The sequence below is a fragment of the Chiloscyllium plagiosum genome, chromosome 33 (assembly GCF_004010195.1).
Source record: "Chiloscyllium plagiosum isolate BGI_BamShark_2017 chromosome 33, ASM401019v2, whole genome shotgun sequence".
Taxonomy (NCBI): domain Eukaryota; kingdom Metazoa; phylum Chordata; class Chondrichthyes; order Orectolobiformes; family Hemiscylliidae; genus Chiloscyllium; species Chiloscyllium plagiosum.
The window spans coordinates 18,501,861-18,513,229 of record NC_057742.1 but is presented as its reverse complement, the minus strand read 5'-3'; the positions used below and the strand labels follow the sequence as shown (position 1 = coordinate 18,513,229).

Below are 11,369 nucleotides of genomic sequence, written 5' to 3'. Positions count from 1 at the left end.
GAGATTATAGAGAATTTCTATAAATTGTCCTCATATCCTGACCAAACAGAACACTGAATTTTCCCATTTTTAGAAAAGTGTTGTTTTTGCGTGAGATTCCAGGATAAGAGACTCCATTTTTTTCTCAGTGCCAAAAGGCTTCAAGGGACTTTTCTCTTGCAATTGTCCACAGCTTCAGCTCATTAATTAAACACCTTTTATGACACATTTCTTGGGGACACGTGCAGCTGAAGAGGTGGAAGCATTTGTCACTGCTTAAACCTCCTGACATCCATGCCACTAATGCAATCTTTAAAGCCCAGCTGCATATACTTACCTGGCAGGGGAGATACCATGATCAATAAGGTGCTTCTCCCAGGATGAGGCTATCCCATTGTACTTTGGCTGTGCTGACGTCTGCGAAGTCCCCAAATGCGGGATATTCGACTGCAAAATTTGTGGTAGTGGAGGACTGCGTTTTTTTTTATTGGGGTGGCACGGTGGCTCAGTGGTTAGCATTGCTGCCTCACAGCACCAGGGTCCCAGTTTCAATTCTAGCCATGGGCGACTGTCTGTGTGGAGTTTGCACATTCTCCCAGTATCTGCGTGGGTTTCCTTCGGGTGCTCCGGTTTCCTCCCACAGTCCAAAGATGTGCAGGTCAGGTGCATTGGCCATGCTAAATTGCCCATAATGTTAGGTGCATTAGTCAGAGGGAAATAGGTCTGGGTGGGTTACTCTTTGGAGGGTCGGTGTGGACTTGTTGTGCCGAAGGGCCTGTTACACACTTAGGGAATCTAATCTAATCAATGTCACTCCAGATATTGCATGCCAGGAACTACCCCTCACACTATGGCCCTGACCCCTTACCTCCGAGGATATGGCCTGGTAAGGCAAGTTAGCATTCCCACTTTGGACACAAGCACTTAGAGAACTGGTGGACCTATGTGGAGAGCTGGTCCATCCTTTTAACTGCAGACCGCTAAAGGACTCAACTTGGGTCAGTGCTGAGTCCCGGGTTGAATGAAATGCACAGCAGTTCAGGAAGAAGATCAATGATCTTCTATGCTCTGTAATGGTAAGCATCAGCTTCTCCTCTCAGTCAGCTTATGTCTCATGGGGCCACTATTCACCAACACTCTTTACCTGTGCACACTTCTCACCAAAGGCTCACAAACTATACCACTCCTTATTGCATGTCCCTCAATGTCTGGCACTCACCTCATCCTCATCACTAATCTTTTGAACTTCTATACTCACTCACTAGGGATTCTTCACCACCTTCCCACCTCACAACTGGCTTGAAAACAAGTAAGGTAGGAAGGACATAATACTGCTCAGTTTATTTGAGAAGAGCACACATTTTTCATTTCAATTCATTCATAGGATATGGTTCCTCATTACCCAGAGGGCAGTTAAGAATTAACCATATTACACTGGGTCTGGAGTCAAATGTAGGCCACAACAGGTGAAGATGGCATTTTCCTTCCGGAAAGAATATGAATGAATCAGATGGGTTTTTCCAATGATCAACAATGGTTTCAAAGTCATCCATTAGACTCTTAATTCTAGATACTTATTGGATTCAAACCCATCATCTGCCGTGATCGGATTCGGACCCCGGTCCCCAGTACATTACCCAGGTCTCTACATTAATAATCCAGTGATAATACCACTAGGCCATCACCTCCCCCATTTGGGCAGAGAACAGCATGACAGCTCTGGATGGCCCTCCTCACCAATGTTCTGATCTTCACTTTCAGCCTCAAAAGAATGTGGTTCTGTCCCTTTTTCCTCAACATCCAATGCATCCCTCCACTGGGTCCAGTTGTAAAGGGCACCGCATGCCCCAAGGGTGCAACATGCCCTCTTCCATATGATACTGCAAGACTCTGCTAGACTGAATGGCAATCCAAGTCATTGAAGCCTCTTCTTAAGAAGGCCTGTGCCTCTGTTCCACAATGGCTATAGTGGAAATGTGAGCATCATTATACTATTGTTAAACGTGACTCTTAGGATTTGGTAAAGGTCTCTTCAGCCATGTTTGTAGAAGGTAGGACTTGTCTCATAGCAGCCATTTTCTATGGCCAAAGAACCTTGGAAGGAGGCAGGAACATGTGAGATCTTCTATTATGTAAGTGTTATGGCAGTTCCCAGGTTATCTGGTGCAAACCACTGAAATTTGGCATTGACAGACACATGTAAAGAAAACATTGACAGAGTGGAAGCCTTTTTTGTTGATGAACTCAACAGTTTAGTGATACAGTATCTTCAAAACAATGTAGATGCAGTTATTCCTGCCATGCGTCTAGAGGAAGCCAGCAATGATGGAGGAAGCCAGCAATAATGGAGGATCCCACTGTTTGGACTACTTAACTCTCCTTATCACAAGAAGAATATAAGCAGCTATAATCTGGGAAAAATAGCATCAGTTTCATCCTGGTTTAAAACATTTGACCCAAGCACTCATGTCAGTGAGGCAGACAAAGGGACGCACAATTTGGTTTGCAGATCAACTCGATTTTATGAACAAAACATTCCTTCTTATAAACACCACGTGAGCATTTCCCATATACCCACAATATTTACTATTTTGCCTAGCTCTATCCACCTGAGAGGTTGATCATTGTGGGCAATGTCCTGTGTTTGAACTGATCAGTTGGACTCTCCTTCCTCTGTGATTTGGAGCTGGCTCTTTTCCACCCAGGTCAGGGTCGATCTTCTCCTGAGCCTTCTTGGGTTGCTGCAAGGTCTTTCAACATGAGAGACCTGCTGTGAGCCTTTGCTGAGGGGGTGGTGTCTAAATGGTTTTTTTTTAAGCCAGACTTTCCTGGATGTTCTTTACCCAATAGGCTCACGTATAGGGTTCAAAGCATCCAATGGGGTTGCAGCAATATCCTTCACTGTTGCCATGCCAGGTAAGTTTAGAGTGCACTTTCTCAGGCACTGAATGCTGTATTTTGACACCAAGACATCTGACTGAAACTTCTTCAATAAACAATTCTTGGGCTGGTTATAACTAGTTTTTCCCTGAAATTTTGTGACCTCTTTGACCTCGGTTTCCAATGTTCTCTGTGTGGTGGACAACTGCTGGCTGGTGTTTAATATATTTTGGCCAATTTTCTATCTGGCCCGATTTCTCCAGCTTTGTGGGAGAATGCCCAATTTTGGGCCCATGGTCGCTTGACCACAGATGAAACTCTGAAAACTGAGGAAAGCACATGGAGATGGTCACCCAAAGTAGCTGTGCAGTGAAGCAACCCAAGAAGACTCAGGAGAAGATCGATCCTGACCTGGGTGGAAGAGAGCCAGCTCCGCATCACAAAGGAAGGAGGTTCCAACTGATCAGTTCACAGGATATTGCCCACAATGATCAACCTCTCAGATGGATAGAGCTAGGTAAAAAGTAAATATTGTGTGTATTTAGGAAATGCTCACGTAGTGTTTATAAGTTTATATTTTGTTCATAAAGTCGAGTTGATCTTGAAACCAAATCGTGCGTCCCTTTGTCTGCCTCACTGATATGAGTGCTTGGGTCAAGTGTTTTTGGAATATTGGAAGCAAATGTTCGTATAGGTCTGTAATTCTGTGGAGAATACGATGGACAATAATTACAGAACAGGATGCTTCCCTCCGTACTTCAAACCAAAAATAATTGCCTACAAAAATAAAACATGCCAACGAGGTTCTGTTACTTCCTTCTGAACTATACTTTATTGTACCTACGTCAGAGGCAAGAGTTCAAAAATACAGCTCCAATCATTTTCTCAAGGGCAGTTGGGGAACAGCAATAATTACTGGCCTATTAATGATGTCACATCCATAAAAGTTTAAAATAATTCAGTTATACTTTTAGTCATTTATTAGAGTGAAAGATTTAGAATGTGAAATCTTAACAAGTCATTTTGTCAGTTATTAAGTCATAGAGTCATACAGCATAAAAATAGTCCCTTTGGTCCAACTCGTCCATGCCGACCGTGTTCACAATGTAAACTACTTTCACCTGCCTGCATTTGGCCCATATCCCTCCAAACCTTTTCTCTCATGTAGTTATCCAAATGTCTTCTAAACATTTTAACTGTACCTGCATCTACCACTTCTCCACAAACTAACTACTCTCTATAAAACGTTGCTCCTCATGTCCCTTTTAAATCTTTCTTCTCGCACCTTAGAAATATGCCCCCAGTTTTAAACTGCCCTATGTTAGGGGAAAAATCTTTGATATTCATCTTAGTTCTTAACTGCAACTTTGCATTTTCTTAAAAAATATTAGTTTTATAGTGCGTGACTAATCAGCAATACAGGAGAAAGTGAGGACTGTGATTCTGGAGATCAGAATTGAAAGTTGTGTTGCTGGAAAAGCACTGCAGCTCAGGCAGCATCCAAGGAGCAGGAGAATCGGCATTTCAGGCATAAGACCTTTACCCAGAAAGTCAGTGACACAACCTCTTCCATCAACTTACGTAATTTTGCTAAACTAGGCACTGCCCACACTAGTTAATGCAAATAACAAACCAAAGGCTATCTTACCTTATTTGCATTAGAAAAGGGAAGTTTCAGCTTGCATGTCTGTCAGGAACATAATTGGCGTGCAGAGAAATAAGGAAGAAAAAATTAGGAGACAGAGATAATAAAATCCATCAACGAAGATAACAAAAAGCTGTAAAGAAAATGATGGAAGAAGGTGAGTGATGTAATTGTGATAAGTAATTTCAAAAAGAGCAAATAAAATAGCTTCACAAACCGCGACTGAAAATCACGGATTATTCAGAAAATGAAATTGCTAAAGAAGTAGGGAATCTAATCTAAAAAATAATTAACACATTGGTTGCCAAATTGAATGACTTACTTTTGACTAATCGATGTTAGGCTTATCTTTAGGGAAAGGGACATCTTCCACTTTACATTTGTTTTACTGTCACTCGAGAAAGTACAACCTTCTGCTAGTACGCCTTTACTCCATGCTAACTTTCCTCAATGTGTTTCTCTTTCCTACTTTGATTTCACACTTGCTCAGCTTTTTATTTTGGTGATTACAAACTGGAAATCTGAAACAAACACAGAGAATGCTGGAGACGTTCTCCAGTCTGGAAATATCTGTGGAGAAAGAAACTGAGTTAATGGGTAGAGTGGAGAGTTCAGTTATCGGGGAAATTCCAAACCCAAATTGATAGACAATAGACAATATGTGCAGGAGTAGGCAATTCTGCCCTTCGAACCTGCACCACCATTCAATATGACCATGGCTGATCATCCTCAATCAGTATCCTGTTCCTGCCTTATCTCCATAACCCTTGATGCACTCCCTCAATAGCCAGAATGTCTTTCCTCAAATTTGGAGACCAGAACTGCACACAATATTCCAGCTGCAGAAGTACCTCTTTGCTTCTATACTCAATCCCTCTTGTTATGAAGCCAGAATGCTATTAGCTTTGTGGACAGCACGGTGGCACAGTGGTTAGCACTGCTGCCTCACAGCACCAGAGACCTTGGTTCAATTCCCGCCTCAGGCAGCTCTCTGTGTGGAGTTTGCACATTCTCCCCGTGACTGCGTGGGTTTCCTCCGGGTGCTCCGGTTTCCTCCCACAGTCCAAAAAATGTGCAGGTTAGGTGAATTGGCCATCCTAAATTGCCCATAGTGTTAGGTGTAGGGAAATGGGTCTGGGTGGGTGTGCTTTGGCGGGTCGGTGTGGACTTGTTGGGCGGAAGGGCCTGTTTCCACACTGTAAGTAATCTAATAAAAATTTAAAAAAAGCTTTCTTCACTACCTGCTATACCTGCATGCTTGCCTTCATTGACTGGTGTACAAGAACACCCAGATCTCTTTGTACTGCCCCTTTACCTAACTTGACTCCATTTAGGTAGTAATCTGCCTTCCTGTTCTACCACTAAAGTGGATAACCATACATTTATCCACATTAAACTGCATCTGCCATGCATCTGTCCACTCACCTAACCTGTCCAGGTCACCCTGTAATCTCCTAACATCCTCCTCACATTTCACCCTGCCACCCAGATTTGTATCATCAGCAAATTTGCTAATGTTACTATTAATACCATCTTCTATATCATTAATATATATTGTAAAAAGCTGCGGTCCCAGCACTGATCCCTGCGGTACCCCACTGGTCACCGCCTGCCATTCCGAAAGGGAGCTGTTTATCACTACTGTTTGTTTCCTGTCAGCCAACCAATTTTAAATCCAAGTCAGTACTTTGCCCCCAATACCATGCACCCTAATTTTACTCACTAACCTCCTGTGTGGGACTTTATCAAAGGCTTTCTGAAAGTCCAGGTACACTACATCCACTGGATCTCCCTTGTCCATCTTCAGAGTTACATCCTCAAAAAATTCCAAAAGATTAGTCGAACATGATTTCCCCTTCATAAATCCATGCTGACTCTGACCTATCCTGTTACTGCTATCCAGATGTGTCATAATGTCATCCTTTATAATTGACTCCAGCATCTTTCCCACCATTGAAGTCAGACTAACTGGTCTATAATTTCCTGCTTTTTCTCTCACTCCTTTCTTAAAAAGTGGTACAACATTAGCCACCCTCCAATCCGCAGGAACTGATCCTGAATCTATCGAACTCTGGAAAATAATCACCAACACATCCACGATTTCTCGAGCCACCTCCTTCAGTACCCTGGGATGTAGACCATTAGGCCCCAGGGACTTATCAACCTTCAGACCTAACAGTCTCTCCAACACCAATTCTAGGCAAATATAAATTCCCTTCAGTTCAGGTCCTTCAGCCACTGTTACCTCTGGGAGATTGCTTGTGTCTTCCCCAGTGAACACAGATCTGAAGTACCAATTCAACTCTTCTGCCGTTTCTTTGTTCCCCGTAACATATTCCCCTGTTTCTATCTTCAAGGGCCCAATTTTAATCTTAACCATTTTTTTTCCCTTTCACATACCTAAAAAAGCTTTTACTATCCTCCTTTATATTTTTGGCCAGTTTACCTTCGTAACTCATTTTTTCTCTGCGTATTTCCTTCTTAGTAATCCTCTGTTGTTCTTTAAAAGCTTCCCAGTCCTCCGTTTTCCCACTCATCTTTGTTATGTTTTACTTTTTCTCTTTTGACTTTATATGTTTCTTAAGTTCACTCATCAGCCACGGCCACCCCTGCATCCTCCTAGGATCTTTCTTCCTTTTTGGAATGAACTGATCCTGCATCTTCTGCATTATACCCAGAAATATTTGCCATTGTTCCTCCACTGTCATCCCTGCTAAGGTATTGCACCATTGAACTTTGGCCAGCTCCTCCCTCATAGCTCCTTATTCAACTGAAATATTGTCACTACTGATTGTACCCTCTCCCTTTCAAATTGCAGATTGAAGCTTATTGTATTATGGTCACTACCTCCTAATGGCTCCTTCACTTCGAGGTCCCTGATCAATTCTGGTTCGTTGCACAATACCAGATCCAGAATTGCCTTCTCCCTGGTAGGCTCCAGCACCAGCTGTTCTAAGAATCCATCTCGGAGGCACTCCACAAAGTCTCTTTCTTGAGGTCCAATACCATCCTGATTCTTCCAGTCTACCTGCATGTTGAAATCCCCCATAACAACTGTAGTAACATCTTTGCGACAGGCCAATTTCAGCTCCTTATTCAACTTACACTCTACATCCATAAAGAAGGAAGAACGAGTGCAGAACTCAGGAAAGCTTATTAAAATCTCCAGCACAGACACAAATAAGACAGAGTGTTTGGAAAGGGGCGAGCAATCAAACTTCAAGCACACTAGACAAATGACTGACAATGATGATTAATATAGGACTGAAGGTTTTATATCTGAATGCACGCAGTATAAGAAATAAGGCAAATGAGCTGGTGGCGTAGCATGAAATTGGCAGGTATGACACGAAGGGCATCATGGAGACTTGGCTGCAAAGGGATCAGGATTGGGAGCTGAATATTCAAGGAAATACATCCTATCAAAAAGATAGGCAGGTGGGCAGGGGGTGGGGTTGTATTAGTAAGAAATGAAATTAAATCAATAGTAAGAAACGAAGTAGGTGTAAAATTTGCGTGAGTAGAATTGAAGAGCTGCAAAAGTAAAAAAAGACTATAGTTGGAGTTATGTATAGGCCTCCAAAGAGTAATCAGGAGCTGAGGTGCAAGATACACCAAGAGATAAAAAAGATGTGTAGGAAAGACAAAGTTACAGTGACCATGGGGGATTTCAATATGCAGGTGGACTGGAAAAAGCAGGTTGGTAGTGGTTTGCAAGAAAAGGCATCTTCTATGAGGTGGCCTTTTGGAGCAGCTTGTGATAGAGCCCACTAGGGGACAGGCAATATTGGATTTAGTGTTGTGCAAGGAGGCAGACATGGTAAGAAGCTTAAGGTGAAGGAACCCTTCGGAGGCAGTGACCATAATATAATTGAATTTACTCTGCAATTGAGAGGAAGAAGATAAAATCAGAGGTAATATTACAGATGAATAAAAGCAAACAGACCCATGGGTAGGAGGTGGGTTGAATTGACTGGGAGAGGAGCGGAGCAGTAAACCCAGTGGAATAGCAATGGCAGGAGTTTCTGGGTGTAATTCAGGAGACACAGCAGAGATTCATCCTGAGGAAAAAGAAGCATGGTGCAGGGAGGATGAGGCAACCATAGCTGACTAGGGATATCAGGGATAGTATAAACGCAAAAGAGAAAGCAAGTAATATGGCAAAGGGCAGTGAGAAACCAGAGGATTGGGAAGCTTATAAAGACCAACAGAGGGGAACATAGAAAAGGAAGGGGAAGAGTAAATATGAGGGTAAGTCAGCCAGTAATATAAAGGAAGACTGCAAGACATTCTTTAGAAATAAAAAGGGCAAAAGAGAGGCAAAAGTAGACATTGGGCCACTGGAGAATAACACTGGAGAAATAGTAGTGAGGAAGAAGGAAATGGCTGAGGAGCTGAATAATTACTTCACGTCAGTCTTCACAGTGGAAGTCACGAGTAATATCCCAAAACTTCAGGAGAGTGAGGGGGCAGAGATGACTAAGATGGCCATTACCAAGGAGAAGGTGCTAGTAAAACTGAATGGCCTGAAGATGGATAAATAACCTGGACCAGATGGACTACACCCCAGAGATCTAAGGGAGATAGCTGAAGAGATAGTTGAGGCATTAGTGGTGATCTTTCAGGAATTGTTAAAATCAGTGAGTGTCTCAGAGGACCGGAAATTCACTAACGTGACACCCCTATTGGAAAAGGGAGTAAGACAAAAGACACAAAATTACAGACCAATTAGTCTAACTTCACTCATGGGTAATCCTGGAATCCATTTTGAAGGATGAGATTTCTGAATGCGTGGAAATATATGGTAAAATAGGGCAAAGTCAGCATGGTTTCAAAAAGGGAGGTCATGTCTGACAAATCTGTTGAAATTCTTTGAGGAAGCAACAAGCAGATTAGACCAAGGAGAACCAATGGATATTATCTACTTGGACATCACGAAAGCCTTTGTCAAGGTCCTGCACAGGAAGCTACTGAATAAGATAAGGGCCCATGGTGTCAGAGGTAAGACGCTAGCATGGATAGAAGCATAGCTGTCTGGCAGAAGAGAATGAGGAGAAAAAGGTCCTTCTCAGGATGGCAGCCAGTGACAAGTGGTGTTCCATAATTTTTTCCTTCAAACATTAATGACCTAGATGAAGGAACTGAGGGCATTCTGGCTAGGTTTGCAGATGATACAAAGATAGATAGAGGGACAGGTAGCATTGAGCATGGGAGGGAGGCTACAGAAGCATTTGGAAAGGTGAGGAGAGTGGACAAAGAAGTGGCAGATGGAGTACAACATGGAAAAGTGTGAAGTCATGGACTTTGGTAGGAAGAATAGAGGCATGGACCTATTTTCTAACTGGGGAGAAAATTCTGAACTGCAAAGAGACTTGAGAGCTCTAGTCCAGGATTCTCTCAAGGTAAAATTATAGGTTGAGTCAGTAGTGGGGAAGGCAAATGCAATGATGGCATTTATTTTAAGAGGATTTTAATATAAAAGCAGGGATGTACTTCTGAGGCTGTATAAGCCTCTGGTCAGACCACATTTGGAGCTTTGGCCCACATATCTCAGGAAGGACGTACTGGCCTAATTTATGTTCCTGTGTCTTATTTTATGGTCTAATATTTTGAGTCTGCTGTGATTCTGAGTTTGAATGCATAAAAATGAGAAGAGTAAATTGTAAGTTCTGTTTCTGGAAAGGGATTCTGCTGATTGTGAAAGTAGCCAAACCTCTGAATTGCTCTTTCTCAAAAACAATGGAGCAATCGTAAACCCCCTCAACCCAAACTCAGAGAAATGAGACTGGAAGCAATTATTATAAATTTGGAGATAATATGGTGTCCCTAAGCTCCCCAAGCTGAACTGAAATATTAAGTCCCAATTGGCAAATAACCTTTTGCGCTGTGGGATGAAGATAGACTTGGAATAGTCCATCAATTTCTGGCGCTGGCCTGTCACCACTTTTTTCATTATGCATCACCCTTTCTGGACTTCATTTTTTGCTGTTACTCTATCTCCGAATCTTTTAACGTCTTCAGGATCTGTCTTGAATCTTCCTGCATTCAATGGTGTGATTAAGCTCCACTTAATTCGAGTGACTCTTCCTGGGCTATTCCAAACCTTATGGCTTTTAAGCTTCCTGAATATCTTTCAATTCCCTACCTCTTTGCCACTTATACCTGGTTTAATTTGAGTGACGCATCTTTACCCACTCCATCCTCTCAGGATTTGAAGTTCTCTGAAGAGTGTCTGATTGCCTTTCAGCTTCTGGTTTTTCCACTGTTCATTGTTAGCTTTTTCCTGCTTTCCCATCCTTTTTGCATTGTGCTTGGCTGTTTTAAATTATAATTTGCTTCCAGACAAATCATTTACCAATAAATTATCAATCCCAGGCATTGATGAGCTTGGGACAGACCCCAAACTTACAAGACCAACAACAAACCCACTTCTGACTAATCTTAATCAGCAACATTTATCCATTTTCTGATAAGCTCCTTTATTAACACATTGGAATTTAATTTCCTTCCAGCTTGAAAATCTTCTGTTTTTTCCACTAACAAGGTCTGTGAGCACGCAACATCTTGGAGAATGCAGATTTCAGTCTCTGGCCTTTTAAACAATCATTAATAATGTAACACCTCTGTTTAAGAAGGGAAGGAGGCAGAAGATGGGAAATGATAGGTCAGTTAGCCCTGACCTCAGTTATTGGAAAGATGTTAAGAGTCCATCGTTAAGGATGAGATTGCATTGTACTTGGAAGTGTATGGTAAAATAGAGCCGATTCAGCATGGCTTTATCAGGGGAAGTAATGGCTGACAATTTTATTAGAAGAGGTAATGGTAATGAGCAAATTAAACAAGGGGGAGCTAGTGGACATAATGT

At 42.2% G+C, this 11,369-nt stretch overlaps 1 pseudogene; it reads left to right on the top strand.

The window, feature by feature from the left end:
- Positions 1 to 308: 308 nt before the first annotated feature.
- On the top strand, positions 309 to 463 carry LOC122540057 (annotated as a pseudogene).
- The last annotated feature ends 10,906 nt before the right edge of the window (positions 464 to 11,369 follow it).